Source organism: Anguilla anguilla, chromosome 6 (genome assembly GCF_013347855.1).
Source record: "Anguilla anguilla isolate fAngAng1 chromosome 6, fAngAng1.pri, whole genome shotgun sequence".
Taxonomy (NCBI): Eukaryota; Metazoa; Chordata; class Actinopteri; order Anguilliformes; family Anguillidae; genus Anguilla; species Anguilla anguilla.
The window spans coordinates 24,687,124-24,699,960 of NC_049206.1; positions in this window are offsets into that span (position 1 = coordinate 24,687,124).

Sequence of the window (12,837 nt, forward strand, 5' to 3'; positions counted from 1 at the left end):
GATCAGCCACAACATTAAAATCACCTGCATTTTTCTGCTTTTTTCTGATTTAATATTTTATTTTCTCTGTTTGTAATCAAACAATTCACATGTGGTCCAACCACAGACTCAGAGCTTTTATTAAAGGGTATTTTTATACATTTTGGTTTCACCATGTAGTAATTACAGCACTTTTTATACGTAGTCCCCCATTTCAGAGTTTTAGACAAATTAACCTAATGTCAAACAAGCACGAATAGCTGCGACTGCACACGCGCATGCATCCATGTGTGCATGCATCCACGCACACACCCTCACACAAACATGTGACCTCTTCTTTGGCTCATGACCAACTTTTCCACAAAATCTTGTGCAAATCTGTGAATCCATTCAGGAGTTATGCGCCTTTCTGCCATAGGCCATGCCCATTGCCACACCCCCTCACACACCCTCACACAAACACGTGACCTCTTCTTTGGGTCATGACCACCCTTTCCACAAAATCTTGTGCAAATCTGTGAATCCATTCGGGAGTTGTGCACCTTTTTTTGATAGGCTACGCCCATTGCCACACCCACTGACACATCCTCACACAAATGCGTGACCTCTTCTTTGGCTCATGATCAACCTTTCCAAGGAGTTATGCACCTTTTTGTGATAGGCCACGCCCCCTCACACACCCTCACAAAAATATGTGACCTCTTCTTTGGCTCATGACCAACCTTTCCACAAAATCTTGTGCAAATCTGTGAATCCATTTGGGAGTTATGCACCTTTTTGTGATAGGCCACGGCCATCGCCACGCCCCCTCTTGGTCAATCGGCCTTGAAGTTACTCAGCTCTACCTCCGGTCATGGCCAATGTCTATGCCAAATTTCAAACTCCTGCAGCAAAATCTGTGGCCACTACGGGGTGGGACACTTTTTGTGGATCAACGGACCGACCGACCGACCGACCAACCGGCTGACAGACAGAGCTATAGAGCTGCGGTCGCAGCTAATAAAACAGTCATGTTTTGTATTTGGTTGCATCTCCTTTGCATGGCATTGTCAGGTTGTCCTACAAGCAATACAAAAACTCTTTGCATTTGAATGGATCTCTATGGGAATTGGGGGGTTGGACTAGATTCAGCTGTAAATTATGCTGATACAGTATGGAACACATTTGTTGGCTGAATGGCTTTAAGTTTTCAACGGTCCAAGGTATCAAATGAGCCTCAAACCACATGAAGAATATGAAAGCCCCCTGTTCATTGTGGTTATTGTGCTACATTGCAAACACTTGTATAAAAAGAGGTCATGAAAAATTTTAAGTGATCTAATTCAGGACGGCTTTAAATTTTCAACGGTCCAAGGTATCAAATGAGCCTCAAACCACATGAAGAATATAAAAGCCCCCTGTTCATTGTGGTTATTGTGCTACATTGCAAACACTTGTATAAAAAGAGGTCATGAAAAATTTTAAGTGATCTAATTCAGGACTGAGGGGGATCAAGAAGCTCTAATTAGGTTGTTAAACACATGCTTCTGTTCTTTCTTTTTTTATCAAACTTGGTTTGGGTCATTATCATTTGCTTTGTTGTTGAATTCATCATTATATATATCATTATCTATATTTGTGTGTGTGTGTTCAGAGTAATCATTTAAATTGTATGTGTGAATGCATACATGTGTGCTTGCATGAGAGAATGTGTGAGGGAGGGAGAGTAAGAGAGAGACACACAGAGAGAATGTGTGTGGGCATGTTTGACACCACTTACTTTTCGCTGGGCCATGAGGTCTCCTCTTTTGTGGCTCCTCTGTAGTCACCCTACACCTTCCCATTGCTGTACTCAGGGGTGGTTTTAGCGATTTGGAGGCCCCAGACAAAGACCAATGTGAGGCCCTTCTCCATTTTGCTTAACGCAATCATAGTTAGTGAGCAAAAACTATTTGGAGGCGGCTCTTTTCAGTTAACAAAGCCACAGAATGAAAGGACAGACCCAAATGAGAATTCTAACTGTTCTAACTGAAGAACTTCAGATGACCTTCAGTCAGTTAGAAGAAGACTATGTGGCAAGAAAAAAATTATATTAAGTATATAATCTTTAATTCTTTCAAGACAAAAGTATAGTACATGCTTTTTGATAAAGCATTTGAACATCCACTATTCTCTAGGGGTAAAAGTCCCGGTCCGAGGGGGTGTCTGGTTTGTGGTGGGCTGCTGCTGTCTGTCGGTGTCGCCTCTGACGCTATCCTCCCACACTGTAGCTGGTTCACCGCAATCAGCAGAGGCAGTAACGTTAGAAGTTGTAGTAGGTGCAGTGGGTGCACAACAGGCTGAGGCAGCAGTAAGGCTGCTAACGTTAGCTAGCTCAGCTTCTTCAACTAACGTTACACCTGTTGTAACGTCAGCTAGAGTGAGAGTACCTATTATCGACCACCTTCGTTTGACAGACAGGAAAACGTAAACTGATTACCAACTATATATGAAATAGGCGAAATATCGGTAACAACATGTACCTAGTTATGTAGGAAAAAATGTCCTTGCTATCCTCCAGTGGTTATTTTTTTCAGTACTTTTGCTATTTTTTCTGTGCCGGCAAATAACTCAGAGGTGGTCCAGCGCTTGCTTTTGGTTGCTAAGGGGGCGTGTATCGACCACCCCGTATAAATGAATGGAACTTAACATAAATTTGCTAGCATACTGTATAAGTGTCCTGTCTTGCATATTTGAGGATAATATGAGACAGGGTGGTCGCCATCAGCATGTCTAGGAATCCGTACATATTCGCTGTTGTAACCCAAGTCGCAGGACGCAAAATAGCCGTTAGGAAAGCAGTTTGAAATTATGAAGCAACGTCTGCGCCATCTGATTTAATGGGTTGAGATGAGATAATTCCGAGCGTGTTGCTTGTCTTGAAGTTGATATAGTAAATAAGGCTGTATTAGTTTAAATTTACTGGACTTACATTTAAATAGGAAACAATGTCCAGTTCTCTCTAGTACATACGAAGTAAATACACTAGCGGTTAGGGTGGTCGATAATAGGTGCTCTTACTCTACTTGTTGCTCCTCAGTCGTGGAGTCTCTGGCTGATTTATTAAAGAATTTTGTCCGTTTAGGCAAACTTTCCTTAAAGTAATAATCATTATTATTTTAATGAAATAAGATTTTCATTAAAATAAATGTCTGTTAAGTCACTATCTATCGCTGAATTAGGTAACACAATGGTGATTGAGCCTATTATTATATTAATTTATATCATTATTATTATTATAATTTATGATTAAAGAACTCGGTGTCTGTGGCGACATTCCCGGGAAAAAATCACAAGCGGCGCATAGATAGTGACGCGTTTTCAATCACCCATCAGTGGTTGGTCCGCCAGAGAGGGTAGGCGGGGCTAACGCAACAGGCTCGCTCTTCAAGCTGCGTACTGTTTATTCCTGCTAGCATTAAGGGGGGGGGGGGGGGGTTATGGAACCCTAATAAGTTTTTGTGTAACATGAGAGGTCATATTATTTTTGATGTAGATTTCGTATTACATTTGATGACAATGTAACGTTACTAAATTACATAGCTATTTGCACAGCTAACGCTAGCTACCGGACCATGTCAATAAAGGCAACATTAGTTCAGACAACGTTGCGCACAGTATCCATCTCTCATATCAGGTAACGTTGTGTTAGCTAGCTAATGTAATTAACACAATCTAATGTCAGCTAACAATTAGAAAAAAGGCTAGCTAACGCTACTGACGGGTACCGACCTCACAAACGGGTACCGACCTCTCGAATGCAATGCTACCTTGTTGCAGCGTTGCAATGTAGCTAACTAAAGGCCGGTTCAGATCAATGATTCGCAACAAGACTGGATGTAACTTGCAAAATTCCAAGACGTCTGATTGTAAACGTTCTAAAACTGCACTTGGCGATTTGACAAGGTGGGTCTTTTGAGACCCTATGCAACGGCTTCAGATGCTCTGCAACTAATCAGTTCACACCGCTGCAATTTTCACAACATTCTAAAACCGTTTTGTCTCGTTGCGAATCATTGATCTGAACTGTCCTTAACGTTACCATTATTTATATTGCCATCAAGTTCATCAATATATTGATCGGAATAAAGCCGGGGTATAGGTGGAGCAGAGCCGGGTCTGATTTCTGTGTAAAGATGTCAAGCCGGAGAAAACTAATTAAAAGAATACGGCAGTATGGATTAGCGTTGCTATTATTTTATTACGCTTCCTCATATGTTCCTTCAGCCTTGATGCCCTTTTTTGATGAAATCTCCTTTGTTTTTGTTTTATTCTTCTTATTCTGATTGCTAATTTAACACCCAGCTCAGCTTTATTCTCGAACAGTTTAGCTAGCAAAACCAGAAACAACAAGGCAGTTGTTTCAAAAATATCACACAACAATCATTCATGAAAAATACTGTTTATTGTGCACGAGATACATAATTGCACGAGCCACAGCGAATCCTGCAAATGCTTCTCTGCATTGTAAAGATGTTCATACCGAGCAAAAGGTGGATAAAGAACGTTTGTGGAAATTGATCATCACTATTAATTCTACCCCAGGTCTTCTACAGCATTTTAACCCGGCTCGGCAGTGTAAAGTTAGCCTAATGTTAGACAATGAATGAGTATGTACATAACGTTACTTGTATAACAACTATTTTTTATTCAGTAAATAATAAGTGTAATAGTTGGCGTGGCCCAGGTGCCAACTGACTGATGTCACACAGACGACACTGGTTGGATCCGGTTGGATCAATGGGAAGTGAGGTCCAAAAACACACCTGCAATTATCGCTTCTCGCCATTGGTACCGCCAAAGTGAACGAAACGGAAATCTTCAAGATTGTAACTTTAAACTGGGCATCTTCCTTCTTCCTCTTTCTCTTCTGAAATCCACTTTGAAAACGCTTCATGGTAACAAAGAGTGACTGTCTGTCTCTGATGGCAACTTGAATTGCTACATCATTGATTTGGCGCGCCGTGCAAATGCAGCATGCAAAGGTACAGGAAGGTCAAGGTGGAATAGTCCATTAAATGTGAAATGTGGGTGATAATAAATATTGGCAAATATAGATATTTAATTGGATAGGCCCACATTTACATGTAGACAGATTTATTTTTTATCTATTACAGATTATTCTTCGTTTGGAGTGACAAGAAAGGAAAAATGTTTTATAAATTTAAAAAAAAAAAAGGCCCTTTGGCGGACAAGGCCCCAAGCAATTGCCTACCTATGACGTATGGTAAAACCTCCTATGGCCATACTGATATCTGTGAACAAAACTATTACATTTCAGTCAAACTAATGAAGCCGTATTTATGCGGTATCAATATGCAGATATCTGACAGTCGCAGAGTGTCGATATTGTTGTTGTGACTATTGTTGTTAAGCTGTTGTCCCATTTATGATGGACGGAGTGTAGCACAATGGGTAAGGAACTGGGCTTGTAACCGAAAGGTCGCAGGTTCGATTCCCGGGTAAGGACACTGCCGTTGTACCCTTGAGCAACCGAAATTTCTTCAGCATATATCCAGCTGTATAAATGGATACAATGTAAAATGCTATGTAAAAGTTGTGTACGTCGCTCTGGATAAGAGCGTCTGCTAAATGCCTGTAATGTAATGTAATGTTATGACCATAAATATGATTAGGGTCCAAGGTTCTGCTGAAACTTGTATGAAATGCATAGTGGCCATTTTGGCCCATTGAGTTGTGGTCATAATATAAAGCATTGCTTTCTCAAAAAGTGTGAAGGTGGAATATGACATTGACATTGATGAAGAATACATATTTGAAGAATACATACGTATCAGCTAACAAAGACAAACTCAGACCTGCCAACCTGCACGCATTTTGTATACCAACCACGCAATTCTCGGTCATAATACGCAGGTACGAAATGCCAGCTGAAACTACGCAAAAAAATGTTTTATTATTGTAATTTAATTACAGAAAACAATCAATTAATACAAAACAATACCGTACATGTATTAACTACATCCCTCAGATTGGACCAGATGCGACCTTGTGCTTGTGGTTCTGTAACCCCTCCCCGACCCACTCAACATCCACTGATACGCAGCGGTACTTTATTATCCACCGAGGCATAACGCTGCATAGCTGAGGTAAAATGGGAAGTGGGGAGTAATAATCAAGCACAAAAATGTGACCGTACTGTTAACATATAAAACGTTAAAACATGTTCGGTAACATTACAAAATTATGCATTTCAAGGGGTATATCCTAATGAGATAAATTTGTGTATAGTTAGCCGTAGTAATAGCTCGCATACGATTTAGCCTCGTTACGAGACGTGTGAATAACTGATGGAGTAATTTAGCTGCAATAACTCGAACGAGACTCCCTGTTAAAATTTTGAATTGCGCACGCTCTGTTGGAGCAAAGTGACCATTGCAAAGGTGTTTGACTATAGACTGCTAACATAGCAAATAATTCCTATTATTGCAGCCAGTCACTCGACCAGCCTTGCAGTTAGAAAATAATCATGATGTCAGATGACGAGGATACTAACAAGGAGAGAGAGAGAGCAGCAGACCTACTGAAAAGAACCGAGTCCATGCCCCCCAGAAGTTCCTCGAAAAATATCAGTAGCAATGGCCGTGCCTCCGCCCCTCAAAACTTCCGCACCATGCATTTTGCACATTGTGCAATTATGATTTCGACATTAGCCACCAAGGAGCTTCAGGTAATAATTTAGCTAAACCTCTAGTTACAAAAGCCTACATTCCTAGATTATTTTTCAATTGAATACTTTTTTTTTCATTAGGCCTTTATGATGTGTGCCTATATAAGTTGATTCAATTATTTAATTATTAAATAAAAATGGAAATCATGAACAGAAACTTGGTTTTATTAATAATTGACAGTGTTTTACATCGCAACATAAGTTTTTTTTTTTTTTAACATTACAACATAGGTTTCTGTAAATACTTGAAAATGAAAACATGTTATAATATACAAAATAAATTATTTCCATTTATTAAATAATTGAATGTAATTCACTTATGTTATCAGTTTGTATAAGCACACATATCATATAATTAAATATTAATCATGAAAAAAATTGTTTTAAGCAGGTGTACTCAAACTTTTGACTTTCAAGTATATCATAATGTAGCCCAGTGCAAGTGATATTTTAGAATCAGGTCAAATTATACAATTTTGCCTGATCACTTCAACAGTCAAAGCTAGAATTATGATGAAAGGTTTATGTGCATGTGTGCATGTGTGCGTGCAAAGTGGTGCGAAAGCATGCAAACTAAGCGTTACACTGACTATTGTGGTACTCAAAATATTTTCCTAAGGTTGGCAGGTCTGCAAATTGTTTTGATGGAATTTAGCAAAACAATGGGGGAGAGGCGAATCATTTTTTTGCATTCTAGGATTAGCATTGATACGTATGGCTCTGTGGCTTTTGCCTTGCCCCCTATTTGTCACAATTATTTTTCTAACAATAAAATGAACCGATAATGTTTTTTTATAACAGATACATAGTAATTCATTTCTCTGTTCTGCCAGCATATAATGTGCATGTTCAAAATATCTATGATATTTGTGAATGTAATACCAAAGTCTGAAAGGTCTCAAAATGTTTACAATTCATTTCAATCAACAAATGTGACAGCTTAACGAGTTTATCTTCACCATTAACATGAAATTCATTTTGCCTCACACAGGACGGTTCTCTATGTTCAAGTCATATAAATCATTTTTAACTAGCCTAAATTGTGTAAAATCAATGTAATCACAACAAAGACTATACTTTCTGACTTTACATTACAGAACATGATGAACCACAACTGGAGCTGAAAACTTATGCAAATGTTGCTCATTTTCGTCTTATTTCCACATCGTAAATACCAAAATGAAAATGCCACTTGTAACGCCTATGCTTAAGTGTGCACCCGGGGCTGCTGTTTCTCAGAATTTAGTCAATTTGTCGATTTGGGTGATAGAGATATTGATGTGAACCCCCTTTAAATGTTGTATACTTCTGTTTTATAATTGACGTCACCTATGTCTTATAGAACGGAATTAACGTTCACACTTTCCTTCTGTGTGTGTGGGTGGGGACAAGCTAACTGAATGCAACTCAGTATGGACTAAGCATTTCAGAGTTCAACAGATGCATATCTCGAGTGAGGATCTCTATGCGCATCTCTGATTAGCATAAATCTCCCAAGTCAGAATTTGGCCCTTGTTATTTAATTACTCACGTTATGTGAGACACTGTGAAATAAAGATACCAGAAAAGTCAAATATCCATGTTAGATACAGTTGTGAGGAAATTTCTTGTGAGCATGTTTTCTAAAACCAATTTTTTATTTTTTTTGGAAAACCCAGAAAACTGACACGGTACAGTTTGGTGCGTGGTTCGACAAATGGCATTCGGAGATGTTTTATTGGAAATGGTAACACCTAAGTGGTTTATTTACATAGCTCGCCTCAGAAAGTAAGCGGGTGTTTCGCTAAGAGAGTTTCGTTATGAGACAGCATACAGCGGAAAAAACTTTCTGAAGCCGTGACATATCCCACAACTCAAAACAACTGCCCGCATATCAGCCCCTGTCCAATGTACAGTAGCTCAACCCTTGCAGTGTACACGGTTATACCTCGCAAGTGGAAAATTCTACATGGATTTTTAATCACCCAAAAAGTTTTCATGAACTTGTCTGACTAATTATTTGACATGAAAATCTTATGTGCTCTGTGCCCCGTATACAGACATATGGCTAACTGCCATCTTAAATATAAATGCATATAAAGATATGTTTCCAAACCCATATCCCCTAATGGAATTGGCAGAATTAGAAATTGTGGGAAAAAAGTGATAAAAGTAAATATCAACAGAGCTGGGGAAAGAAGTGATCAAATGGAAACACCATCTAGTGTTCAAAATCTATGGCCTTGGTCTAATCTGAGGTCGCCATAACATTTATTCCATAAATAATTAGCGAGAAATTTGTTCCTTATCCAAAGTTACATAATTAAAGACTTATTTTCGATTCACACACAGCAAAATGTTCTGCATTAAAAAAACTCACAGTACATTTTGATAAGCGTAAAAGTGATCCCTGTTGTCACATGCATTCTGTTAGAGCTGAATTAACACTGAACATTTTACTATGCATGCATACTAAGCACAAGTGTAAATCCCATTGTACATGGGAACAACAAAGGACTTCCAGAATTTGAGTTGTCCATCTTGCGTCTATGCCAGTGGTTCTTAACCTGGGTTCGGTCGAACCCTAGGGGTTCGGTGAGTCGGTCTCAGGGGTTCGGTGGAGCCTCCGCCGCAGAGGTCCACCCCTCAGTCTAGTCTGCAGTTAGTGGGCAGTAGGGTTCGGTGAATGAGCATATGAAACTGGTGGGGTTCGGTGCCTCCAACAAGGTTAAGAACCACTGGTCTATGCATACTTTTCATTATTATTATTATTATTATTATTATTACTACTACTACTACTACTACTACTTTATTATTACACTGCTGCAGATTCAAAATTCAAATTTTTTTTTCATGTGTCTGTATTACTTTCCCTTTCGATTCCGCGGCAATTTGAGTTGCTGGCACTGCAAATCATGGTTGCAAATACCCCAGTTACAACTATAGGTTGCTATAGGCCTCCCTCTGCCATCAGTGAAACACTTTCAAGCTTAACTGAAGTTCTATCCAATTTATGTAAATCTGAAACTATCCTAATAGGTGATCTTAACTGGGACTGGCTTGGTGCTAAATCAGAGAGTTTTAGGTTGGTTTGTGACTCTTTAAATTTGGTTCAACTCATTAGCAGTTCAACTAGAATCAACCCATCTAAGCTAGACAGTGATACTCTAGACTTAATGCTGACTAATATGGCACACAATTATGTAGCAGTTGGTGTTTTTGCAAATGGCATAAGTGACCACTGTACCATTGCATGTGTAAGAAACACTAAATTACCTAAATCAAATGGGTTGATAGTTTTAAGGTGTTGTTTTTCAGACCAGGCCTTTTTACATGACTTATCTAGATTAAATGGGATAGACTTAAACTGATTCCCACTGTTGATGATGCTGTTGAATTTTTCCAACATCACTTTTTATCTGTTGCTAACAGACGTGCCCTGATTAGAAAAATCAGATGTAAGAATAGAGATAATCCCTGGTACACCAAAGAGCTGACAGAGCTTATCTATGCTAGAAATAAGCAGTGGGCCCTAGCCAGGAAATCCAAAAGTGAGGTAGACTGGCAGCTCTTTAGAAACATGAGGAATAGGTGTACATCTGCAATCAAATCATCTAAGTCCAGCTACTACCTGGCACAAACACCTGACAATCACAAAATTTTGGTAAACTATTAAATCATTACAAAACAAGAAAGTCTCTGGGCTCCCTCAACAGTTAAACACTGGTAACATCTCCATTACTGACAAAACTGACATGCTAAATGCTTTTAACCATCACTTTCAGAGAGCAGGATATATTTTTGAAGAGCAATACGTAGACCTTCCACTTAATGACTCAAGAGGAAACTGGGGTGTGCCACATAGGCCCCTCTCCTCATTTCCCTGCTTAGAGTCTTTTCATGTTCTAGAAGCGGTGAATGCTCTACAATCAATTGACCCCAAAAAACCTGCCGGTCCTGATGGACTAGATCCATTTTTATTAAAAACTGCAGCATTGGTCATAGCTGAGCCTATCACTTACATTTTTAATTTGTCAATTGCACTAAATGTGGTACCAGTTGCTTGGAAGAAAGCTTATGTCACACCGTTGCTAAAAGCTGATGATCCATCTGACATGAATAATTACAGACCAATCTCAAATCTTACAGTTTTAGCCAAAATCATGGAGTCTTTATTTGTATCTCAATTGAAACATCATTTGGCTTCATACAACATACTATCTGATATGCAATTTGGTTTTAGAGCTAAGCACAGTACAGTAATTGCAACTCTCAAGGTTTTGGATGATATAAAGACTGCCATTGACCGTAAATCCACCTGTGTAGCTCTGTTTATTGATCTCAGTAAGGCTTTTGATACTGTTGACCACTCATTACTCATTGGCACATTACTTAAGGCTGGTGTTGGTGGTGGTGCAGTGGTGTGGTTCCGGAGTTATCTTTCTGATCGAAACTGTAAAACACAGCAATATCATATCAGATTCAGTCAGCTTAGACATAGGTGTTCCACAAGGATCAATTCTTGGTCCCTTGCCTTTTCTCATTTATATAAATAAGATTTGTGACCAGATTGAACATTGTAATTATCATTTGTATGCCGACGATACAGTCCTCTACTCATGTGCTCCTTCTGATGAGATGGCTTTCACTAACCTACAGTCAGATTTTAACTCTTTGCAACATGCACTAGCAAATCTCAAACTATTGTTGAACGCTAACAAAACGAAGGCCATGGTCTTCTCCTCTGGAGGCGCAAAGGCCCAGTCCTTTTCCATTAGTACTCTAAACGGCATTTCCATTGAATTCGTCGACAGCTATAAATATTTCGGAATCTGGTTGAACAAAAAACTAAATTTTAAACATCACATTGAAAGTCTAGCTAAGAAATTGAAATTCACACTCAGCTTCTTGTACAGGTTGAAGTCTTGTTTATAGATGTCTTCAAGGAAAACTTTAGTTGGCGGACTTTTCCTGCCACAACTTGACGATGGTGGTACTGTTTATAGATTTGCCTGTCCCTCTACTTTGGCTAAGCTCGACCCCCTGTAACATTCAGCCTTGAGATACATTACAAATTCTAATTATAGGACCCATCACTGTGTCTTGTACAACCTAGTTGGCTGACCATCCCTTGCAATGCGTAGGATGCAGCACTGGTATATTTTTATCTATAAAGCTATCCTTTGTAAACTGCCCAGGTACATAAACTCCAAGTTTTTATTCCTGCAAGGTAGTCACAACATAAGATCTCAAAAGTGGTTGCACTGTATGGTACCTGCTGTCCGAACTGAGGTGGGCAAGATGAGCTTGTTCTATCAAGGCCCATGATCCTGGAACGAGTTGCAGGCTAAACTCAAACTTGATTATCTCATCTCGTTACCAGATTTTAAAAAACGGATAATTGATATCTTGTCTGTGACCTGTTCTTGTTTTAAACCCTGAAGTTATTTAACACTGTTTTAGTTTATGTATTTTATCATGTTGGTTGTTTTATTCTGTGTGCTACTGTTGTCATTGTTGTTGTTTTGTATGCTGTTGTATGCTAGGTCTCACTTGTAAAAGAGGTTTTAATCTCAATGTGACTTCATAGTCAAATAAAGGTTTATATATAAAAAAAGCATTCATAATTCACTGGAGCAGTGTGTGATATGTAGTCCTGCATACTTGGGTGAAAAAAACTGCCATCATAACCTTAACTCTGGCCCCACTGGGGACATTATATCCAGACGATAACTACCTCAATGTCCTTTGGATGGTATGGGCAATAGAGGGTACACTTTCAGAGTATGTTCAGACAAACCTTTTTTTTCCATAGTCATAAACCCACAGTATACTGTATGTCTGTGAATAAATCATTTAATCCACCATATAATGTCTTGTAGACATTTTATGTAGAAAAGGAACATTTCATCACTACTGTTCATGTTTGCAAAGACTGACAGATTTGAGTGAGTATTCTACACAATCACAACAGCAAGAAGCCAAGTGCACTGTGGAGTCTCATGGCATTTGTGTGTGGTTGTCCTGGACATAACAATTTCATAAGCAACTGGGCAATGAATCATGCAAAATTTCATTATTTCATTGTGAAAGCTGATGATTTGCCTGAAGATATAGTATGAAAATGTTGAACTGAAACCTCTGTTCATTCTCAAACACATTTCCTCCTT